The following is a 9,883-nucleotide window of genomic DNA, read 5'->3' as shown; positions in this document are numbered from 1 at the left end:
CACAAGTGTGTCAAGGTCCCTCTGGATGGCATTCCTTCCCTCCAGCGTATCAACCGAACCACACAGCTTGGTGTCATCGGCAAACTTGCTGAGGGCACACTCAATCCCACTGTCTATGTCACCATCAGAGATGTTGAACAAGACCGGTCCCAACACCGATCCCTGAGGGATACCAGTCGTTACTGGTCTCCAGCTGAACACTGAGCCACTGACGACAACTCTTTGCGTGCAGCCATCCAGCCAGTTCTTTATCCACTGAGTGGTCCATCCATCAAATTGATGTCTCTCCAATTTAGAGACAAGGATGTTGTGTGGGACACTGTCGAATGCTTTGCACAAGTCCAGGTAGATGACATCAACTGCTCTACCCCTGTCCATCAGTTCGGTGGCCACATCATAGAAGGCCATTAAATTGGTCAGGCAGGATTTCCCCTTCGTGAAGCCATGCTGGCTGTCACCAAGCACCTTGTTGTTTTCCATGTGCCTTAGCATGCCTTCTAGGAGAATCTGCTCCAAGATTATGCCAGGCATACAGGTGAGACTGACTGGTCTGTAATTCCCCGGGTCACCCATTTTCCCCTTCTTGAAAATGGGGGTTATATTTCCCTTTTTCCAGTCATCGGGAACTTCACCTGACTGCCATGATTTCTCAAACATGATGGCCAGCGGCTTCCCAACTTCATTCACCAGCTCCTTCAGGACCCACGGATGGATCTCATCAGGACCCACGGACTTGTGCACGTTCAGATTTTTAAGATGGTCTCGAACCAGATCCTCTCCTACAGTGGGCGCAAGGTCTTCATTCTCACAGTCCCTGAATCTGCCTTCCAAGACTTGGGTGGTTTGGTCAGAGCCTTTGCCAGTGAAGACCGAAGCAAAGAAGTCATTCAGAACCTCAGCCTTCTCCAAATCCTGTGTAGCCAGTTCTCCAGAGAGCTTCCTGAGGGGGCCTACATTCTCCTTAGTCTGTTTTTTATTTGCTACGTACTTATAGGATCCCTTCCTGTTCTCTTTAATACCCCTAGGCAAGTTTAATTCCAACTGAGCCTTAGCTTTCCTAACCTGGTTCCTAGCTTCCCAGACAACATCCCTGTTCTCTTCCCAGGCCACCTGTCCTTGCTTTCACCTGTTATAAGCCTCTTTTTTCATTCGAATTTTCCTCAGGAGCTCCTAATCCATCCAAGGAGGTCTCCTCCCCTGCTGCACTTCCTTCTGGTTGGGATGCAACACTCCTGAGCTTGCAACAGGTGATCCTTGAATATCAACCAACAGTCTTGGACCCCTCTGCCCTCTAGGGCTGTATCCCATGGAACCTTCCGAAGCAGGCTCCTGAAGAGGCCAAAGTCTGCTCTTTTGAAGTCCAGGGCAGTGAGCTTGCTGCATGCTCTTCTCCCTGTCCTGAGGATCTCAAATTCGAGCATCTCATGATCGCTGCATCCAAGGCTGCCCTGGAGCATCACATTTCCAACGAGCCCTTCTCTGTTGGTGAGCATGAGGTCAAGCATGGCACCTCTCCTTGTCAGCTCCTCTATTACTTTCAGAAGGAAGTTGTCTTCCAGACAATCGAGGAACCTCCTGGATTGCTTGTGCCGGGCCGTACCATCGCTCCAGCAGATATCAGGGTGGTTGAAGTCACCCATGAGAACAAGGGCCTGTGAGCGTGAGCCTGTTCCTATCTGTCTATAGAGTGCTTCATCCGCAGGTTCTCCTTGATCTGGTGGTCTGTAACAGACCCCCAGAGTAATGTCTCCCATAGCTATATTCCCTTTAACCCTGACCCACAAACTCTCTGTGGACTGCTCACCTGTCCCCAGACACAGTTCCATACTCTCCAGCCTATCCCTAACATAAAGGGCAACTCCCCCTCCCCACCTGCCAGGCCTGTCTTTCCTAAAGAGACTGTAACCTTCCATTCCAACACTCCAGTCATAGGAGCCATCCCACCATGTTTCTGCGATGCCTATTATATCATACCCCCGTAGATGTGCACACATCTCTAATTCCTCGTTTGTTCCCCATGCTACGGGCATCTGTATAGAGGCATCTGAGCCAAGCTCCAAATGAAGCTGGCTCATTGGCTGGAGAGGCTGGGATATCTCTACATTGCTCCAAGCATTTATTATAGGTGTTGGCAACTGACTGGGAGTGCTGGGATAGAATTATAACCCCCTCCCACAACACATCTAGTTTAAAGCCTCCTTGACCAGTCTGGCAAGCCTGCTACCACAACTGCTCTTTCCCTTCTTTATCATCAGACCAGCTCCACCAGCCCCCACTAGACCTGGCCTACAAGCTTGGGTCCTGTGTTCAAGACACCCAAATCCCTGACTGTGACACCACCCTTTTATCCACTTATTAACCTGGAGAATCCTCCTACCTTTTTTTAGGTCCTCCCCTGTATCCTGGAGAATTGATGAAAAGACTATCTGAGCTCCAGAGCCCCTAACCACCTCTCCCAGGGCTCTGTAGTCCTTCTTTATGTCCCCCAGGCTACTACTATCTATATCCCTAGCACCCACATGGGTCACCAGGAGTGGATAATAGTCCATGGGACTTACTAGAACAGGCAGCCTCTCTGCCACATCCCTGATCCGTGCCCCCGGTAGGCAACACTCCTCCCTTGAGACCGGGTCTGGCCGGCAGACAAGTGCTTCTGTCCCTTTCAGTGTAGAGTCCCCTACTACTACGACCCGCCGCTTTTTCCTAGCAGCACCAGTAGAGATGTTTACCAGGGCATCAGCCGGCTGTTTCTGGCTCGAGTGCACTTCCTCATTAGCCCCCTGCAGGACAGCAAAGTGGTTCTGCGTGGGGACAGGGGATTTAGGGGGAAGCCCCTTGCTTTTGGTTGTCCTTTGCCTTCTTTTTTTGTTTGTTTTTTTTTTTGTCACTAATTCCCAGCTTCCCAGGTTAACGGCCTCCTTCTTTCCTCCATGAGGTAGAGGTGAAGTTCGAGGCCCCCGCACAGTTTGGGCCAGGAGCAAGCATTCCTGCTTCCTCTCAGCTTCCCTGACATCTGGCAGCCTATTGACAGCAACCCGCAGCTCAGCCCCTGCTGCAGGAGCACCTCCATCAGGGAGCACCGAGTGCAGCCCTGCCCATTGTGCACCCTCCTCTCACCAGACCAGTGCAGGCACTCTCTGCACCCCGAGCTCTGCACTGCAGCCTCGCCTCTCATCGGCTCTGTCTGGGTGCCTACTCTGGCCACCGCCGGGGCAGCCAGAGCAGAGCTCCCAGACCGGGCCCTGCTCATACGCCGAGAGCTCACCATCCCCTCCCCTGCCCGCACAAACTGCCTCGCCGCGCTCCCTGGGGCAGGTTTTCTCCCACTCAGGGCTGGTGCCGCTGCTCCTGGCTCCGCCCCCTGTGAGTCAGCTGCTCGCTCTCGTCAGCTGAGCTGCCGGCTCTGGGCAGGTCCTGTCGAGGACTTGAGGCTCCCTCGGTGTCTCGTGTCGCTCTGAGTTGAGGCTCCTGGACACTGATCTCCCTCCCGCTCCGGTGTTGAAGGCGTCCTCTCTCGAGCTACTCACCTCAGCAATTCATATATCTTACTCCTTAGGTTGGCTCTAATTCTGATCTTTAGCCGGACCCAAAATGGGAGCAATTGCACTGTACAAGCTGTCTTTTCAAATGTGACTTCTCAGCTTGCTTACTTATTCATTTAGTCTCAACACTGTGTGGTGACTAGTCCATAGGACTGTGATGGGAAGGGTTTCAGGGCTGTTCTTGTTCTGCCAGGCTCATTATGTAGCCTTAGGTAAATTACCTTAGTATTGGCTCAGATCTTCCTTCCTACTTTGGTTTGTTTATGCCTAAATTGCCAGATGAAGAGCTTGGAGAGCACTCTGAATTTGTGTGCAGTTGGTCAGCTGTCCCCTTTCTTCTCTTGTAGTTTGGGAAGCGAAGTAGAAAGGAGATAAAAAGGTTTGTGGAAGAGGTTGAGCTGTTATTCATAAGAGGCATGATTCTTTATAGTGAATTTACTCTGCAAGGTGAGGAATATAGTGGACTAAGTTTGCACCTCAATGAAGGTTTTAGGCAAGTCTATACTTAAAAAATTAGTTCCCTCCATACACTACTCAACTGGCAGTGCAGATATTCTTCTGGGTTCCACAGCCAATCAGGTATAGCAGGCCCTTGCAGGTTAAGCAGAAAATAAAAATCAGGAAGAGGTTTCTAGCTCCCCAGACCAGTATTGATGGTGCAGGGAGAACCCCAAAACTGCAGCACCCTTCTGTAAATTGCAGATAATAATTCCTTATCTGAGACTTCAGTTTGTTATGAGATATCAGCTGCTGTGTAAATTGCAAGTACAACTAATTATTAATTTCTGTTTATTATTGATTGAGCATTCTATCAAACAAACCATATGATAAGTTGTAATAAACTCTGTTTGCAGCTCTGACTTAAAATTCCTAGTGCAGCAGAACTGAAAAAAAATAAGATCAAGTCTCAGCTGATTTAGAAAGATCATTAGTAACCATGTCTTGTACGCAAGAACTGGATTCGGGCCGTGCTGACACAAGACAATCAGTTTTCTATACTTGCAGGATGCTGTAATGAAATGCCTGATTTGATGAAGTTAGAGGCATTATGATATTTTCATCATTGTGTAATAAAGCATCAGGAATCCTTCAAGCCTCTAATGTTATTGAATATCTTGGTAGTGTTACTACTAGCAGTGTAGAGTTTGCAATGGAAGGGAAGGCTAAGAGAAGGAGGAGGAAGAAGGACTTTGCAGATTGGGGTTTTGGTTTAAGGTGAATAGTCTTTTCCAAATCAATGTGTTCTCCACCATCATTAAATGACCAGTACTGTCAGGGTTTTGCATGCACCTGAAACCTCCTAACATATTCATAAATAAGAAATAGTGGGTGGAACAAGTAAATGTTTCTCATTTTTACTACAAACAAATGTTATTAGAAGGAATTGTATGCTGGGGGGGAGGGTGTTGAGTTTTTTTTTTGTTTTTTTTTTTTCAGTTACTTACTTTTGGTGAATATTTAGTAATATTGCTAGATATTCTTTTAGGAACTGAAACAATACAAGGTGATTTTCATAGAAATTAGTAATGTACTTTTATATGCAATATGTTTGGAGTTCCATAGTGGGTTTTATTTATTATCCAAATTTACAACAAATTAAAAAAGTGGAGAATTAAAACCAGCAATAACTGAAGTGTTGCTTTCCCAGAGCCCCAGTCACATTCAGCATATTTAATTCATTCCTGTGAATTCAGCGGGGCTTTGTGTAGAAATAAGACAAACAGCATTTCTATGTGCCTTCATTGTTTAGCTACTGTACAATTTCTAGTGACTGCTGATATTATTTATAACTAGGAAGCTGGTTTGTTTGTTTTCTATTTGAAAAAAAAATAGGCAATGAAACATTTGTTAAATTTATTTCCTTTTGAAATAAATAGTTATGGAAAGATTTACATTAACATAAAAAAAACAAGGACATAAAGAGCTTTATGAAGATCTTCATATAACCTTTTTTTTCTAAATATATACAACCAATAGGAATATTATGTGGTTTGCTTCTTTGTTCAGTAATGAAGCTCTAATTTCCATTTCCACTGTACAGCTGTTGCACTTCTCTCAGATTTTGCCAGCACAAGCCCAAGCTGAAGATTGCCAGCAAGGAAAGTCTGCCTGGAGGGAGAAGTCAGGGCAGCCAAGAGATCCCACAGCCCCAGCTTTTCCAGGCCAAGCTCTGCCAAAAGTGGGCAGAGGTAGCTCAGATGGGAACACAGCCAGGGCACCTGGTGGATGCACTGACTCAATGCTACAAGTAGCTCCTGCCTAAGCTGTAAAGCTTTGCAGCTATCTAGGAAGGAGATTACCTTGCACAGAGCAAGCAAGCACACCACTGAGCTCATCAGCTTGGGCTCCACACATCACACCCAGTGCTTTCACAGCTCACAGATGAGAAAGCACTTCTGAAGCAAACCTCTGAGTTGTTCCCTGGTGGGTGACTCCTAACTTATCTGATAGGACAGGTCACATAATGGCCATGCCCTCGGCTAATTCAATTTTGTGATTAGGAAATGACATAGGGCAAGGCCCTTCTTGGCAAAGCCCCTGTAGAATTTTGCAGAATCCTGCTCACTGCATGAGTCCTGTAAATTAAAAATCTTTCAGGCAAATGCTGCAGAGTGTCTTTTCACTTGCACTACAACAGCAGTTATAATCAGGTGAGCACATGGGACATAGGACTTGCTAAGTGTCTTTCCTGCAGGTTATGTTACTGCCTCCTTCAAGGCACTGGAGCCAAAGAAAACACCCTGTGTACATTTTAGAGGTTCAAATGCTATTTATTTATTTATTTATTTATTTATTTATAATGGTATTTCTGTGAGGGTAAGGCCAGCTGCAACCTTCCACTGTTCTTTATGAGGAAGGAAAAGGCAAATGATAAATTTTTATGTCTCCATCTATTCAGCTGTGACCATGCTTTATAAGTAACAGGTATATCAGTGTGATGTCTAATGCATGCATTCTGTTATGCATTTTGGTCATGTTCTTGTTAAATTTTCATGTTCTAAGAAGTCTGCTGGACTAAATAGACTTCCCTCCTCCCCCTAAAAATAATAAGCAAATCCAATGCAATAACTATGATTATCATAATAAAGAGAAGCTTAAAGCATATTGTATAAATTAAGTACATAATGTAACAAATCCTATATGTGTCGTAAATAGTCTCCACCTAAGCAGGCTAACTGGCATACATACGAGTGTGAAATATTATACAGTGAAACCCGTGTGTCCTAAAAGACTACCCTAGGGTACTGACAAATACTTTACAACATCAAATTACCCACATTACACAAACTGGTGCTGCAATTTAACCAGAAAAGGTCTATAATTTGCTCAAAGTACAACAGTTTTCCTAAGAGACCTGCTAAAACACTATGTAATTCAATGTCTATAAGTCAACAATATGAATGTATAGTGTTATGAATATACTCTTACTTTGAATTCTTTTGAATTTTGTGGAAGAGCTCATATCAATCAAAATAAAACCTGTTAAAAATAATTGCTTTATTTTTAATTTCATGTAATTGGCTACTATTAATTTAATATTTAATTAAAACAAAGATAAATAAATAAAATATTGTGTTAAATTCACTCACTGAATTTACATACTTCAAGTTTTCAGTAGAAACAAGTAAACATTTCCATTTAAACAAGCTTAGTGACAATAATCTCTAATACAAAATAACCACAATATAATCTCTTGTGGGATTCCCTTTGCTTTTTTCCAAGTACAATTTTCAGATACTTTTATTAAAAGACACATCTCTTTTAAATTGTTCTCCTGCACTGAAAAGTGATTTGGTAAAAATGAGGGTTCTGGATTCATTATCACACTGATTTTCCTACCCAATGAACTCAGTTTTCAAGCAAATTTCTAACTGCCAGCTGCACAAACTCAGCCTGAGCCTTGGATCCCTTCCATCTCATGCATCACCACCAGTAATAAATGTCCTGTATGCCAAAATATGCCCTCCATGGCATCTGTGCAATCCCAGTGCCATCCGTGAATTTGCACAGGTGTTGCTGGGGGCAGACGTTCAAATCAATAGGGTTACACACAAGTGGCTGAGAAAATTATCTGCCAAACAGAACTACTAGTACTACAGTGATCTATGGGATGGAAGGGACCTAACTCAACTTGCAGAATCAGGTTTTAGTCTCACAACTAGGAAGGCGAAAGTGTTCTGTCTTGCAACCAAAAACTCTGAGAGGGTTGCAATGTACATGGAATATCCCAAAACTAATTTTTATCCTGTTTCTTAGAGCATAAAATGGTTTTGCAGTGTACATGATGCCCAAAGAACACGTTCAAAAATGTTTTTAGTAAGTTGCATTTTGGAAGTGATATGCATTGGTAACTTAAACCACCTCCTTGTATCAGATCAGTGTGCCCGGCTGAGAGGAAATGGCCCATCTCTATTTGTCCCATTGAGACAGTGCTGTCTTAGGGGAGGATGTCTTAGGGGAGGATGGTGGTGCAACAACATGCTCCAGGATGGTAGATGTAGACACACAACAGAGCTGCAGGAAAAAGGTTACTTTCTGCTCTGTTTTTAACTCCTGGATTTTTTCAATGTACGCAATCTCTGTCTCAACATTTCTTTGCAGATCGTGTTTTTATAAACAATGGTCAAATGATGTTTCTAGAGCTACCTACAGGAAGCAAGCAGTTCAAAGGCAGCACTTTTGTCAAATATTTGCTATATGACCAGGAATAGAGTCTTGCACTGGACAATGAGTCAGTTGAATACTCAGCTCTGGCAGGAGGTGAGCTGGGAAGAGCTGCTCCTGCTCCTGCTCCCTCTGACAGCTTCTCTGGGCTCCAGCTCGACCCTCCTGCAACCCCTCCAGCAACAGAGGGCCACACTGCCTGGAAAGAGGCTACGCATCCAGCAAACCACCCCCCACACTGGTCTCACCATAACTGTATCTAGTGCACACGCTTCTGGCAAAATGAAGATTTCAGCACACAAATCAAAGTTAAGTACCTCTGGATACTTTTGTTTACAGTTACTTTAAAATTGGGTGCAAATCCAGTTTTTCTGGATTTTGTTTAAACTAGTCTGTCCTCTTGAATGATTTCTCTATTTCAGTTAAATGAGTGCATTTCACCCCTCAGTTTGAAATTCAGTTGTTACGTGTGTCAGCTTTGGGTACCTACATACCCAAAGGTTGTGGAAACCACAGTCTTATGCAACCTCAACTCCAAGAGCATACAGTAGATGAAAAGACAGGAGAGGTTGCCATTTTCCTAGCGATGACAAGGAAGTTGAATTGTTCATGTGAATTAGCAGCTTAAGATAAAAACTCATGGGAAAGGTAGATTCACCAAATCTTAAATTGCACAGCTGGTGTGCCTTTTTACTATGTTACACAGCGTTAGCTAGCACAGTGTAAAAGCACAGCTTATTTTTACCTCATGAATACAAGACTCAAGGAATTTATGTTGTGGGTTTTTTTTTTTCCAGAAAAGATCACTAGGAAATGTGTCTGTGATCTAACCTCAGGTTTGACCCCTCCATTCAGAATTCATCATATGTTTTCCATTAAGACAAAGCTCTCTTGACACTGTAATTCTTTCTCGATCCATTTTGAATCTACAGCTTGTGATTGAAACCACTTCCCACACCTTGCAGAAGGTGCGTAACACCAGTTTTCCCACACGTTCCCCATACAAAGTCATTTTGGGCTCTCCAGACAAAAATCTGCAGCACAAATCAGAACAGGCATTAAATAAATAACCAAAAGAACACTGCACTTACTTCACTATTTCTCTTCAGAGTTAGAATAGTAAAAATCTTGGCTTTCAGTTTACTTAAATGTAACACAGAGAATAGGTACTATAAAGAGGGGGAATAACCTTCACTTTTTCTAAACCACTGTTTCTTTAACAACAAACTTTTTCGCACAGATTTCATTTTGTATCTTCCATAACATGGTTCAGAAGATGGTTCACCTTTTTCAGCATAGATGGGGTAGATATAAACACACAGGGCCACATTCAGAGGGCTTATATTCCTACATGAAGCATTTTCTGCTGGCCATCTTCAGACCTTTGGATGCATCTCACCAGCTTCTTGACTCAGATGCCTCTGTGCTTTCACCAGCATTACATATTCATGCTGCACTGCACTCAGTATAACATGTCACACCCAAACCAGAGCACTAGGAAGTCCAGTGCAGATGCAGATCAGCAAAAACAACCTCTATGCAAGGGGGCAAGCATTAAGCTTTCTCATGAATTCTATTTTCTCCTGCTTTCTGGGGTAGCCCAGCCTTCCATTGACCTAGATAATGCAAAGATGATTATGCTTTTGAATTTCAAAAGAACAAGTAGCGGGGTGTTA

Source organism: Pezoporus wallicus, unplaced genomic scaffold (assembly GCF_028554395.1).
Source record: "Pezoporus wallicus isolate ANWC-B61680 ecotype Strahan unplaced genomic scaffold, APGP_CSIRO_Pwel_v1 contig_161, whole genome shotgun sequence".
Taxonomy (NCBI): Eukaryota; Metazoa; Chordata; class Aves; order Psittaciformes; family Psittacidae; genus Pezoporus; species Pezoporus wallicus.
This window is presented reverse-complemented; position numbering follows the sequence as displayed.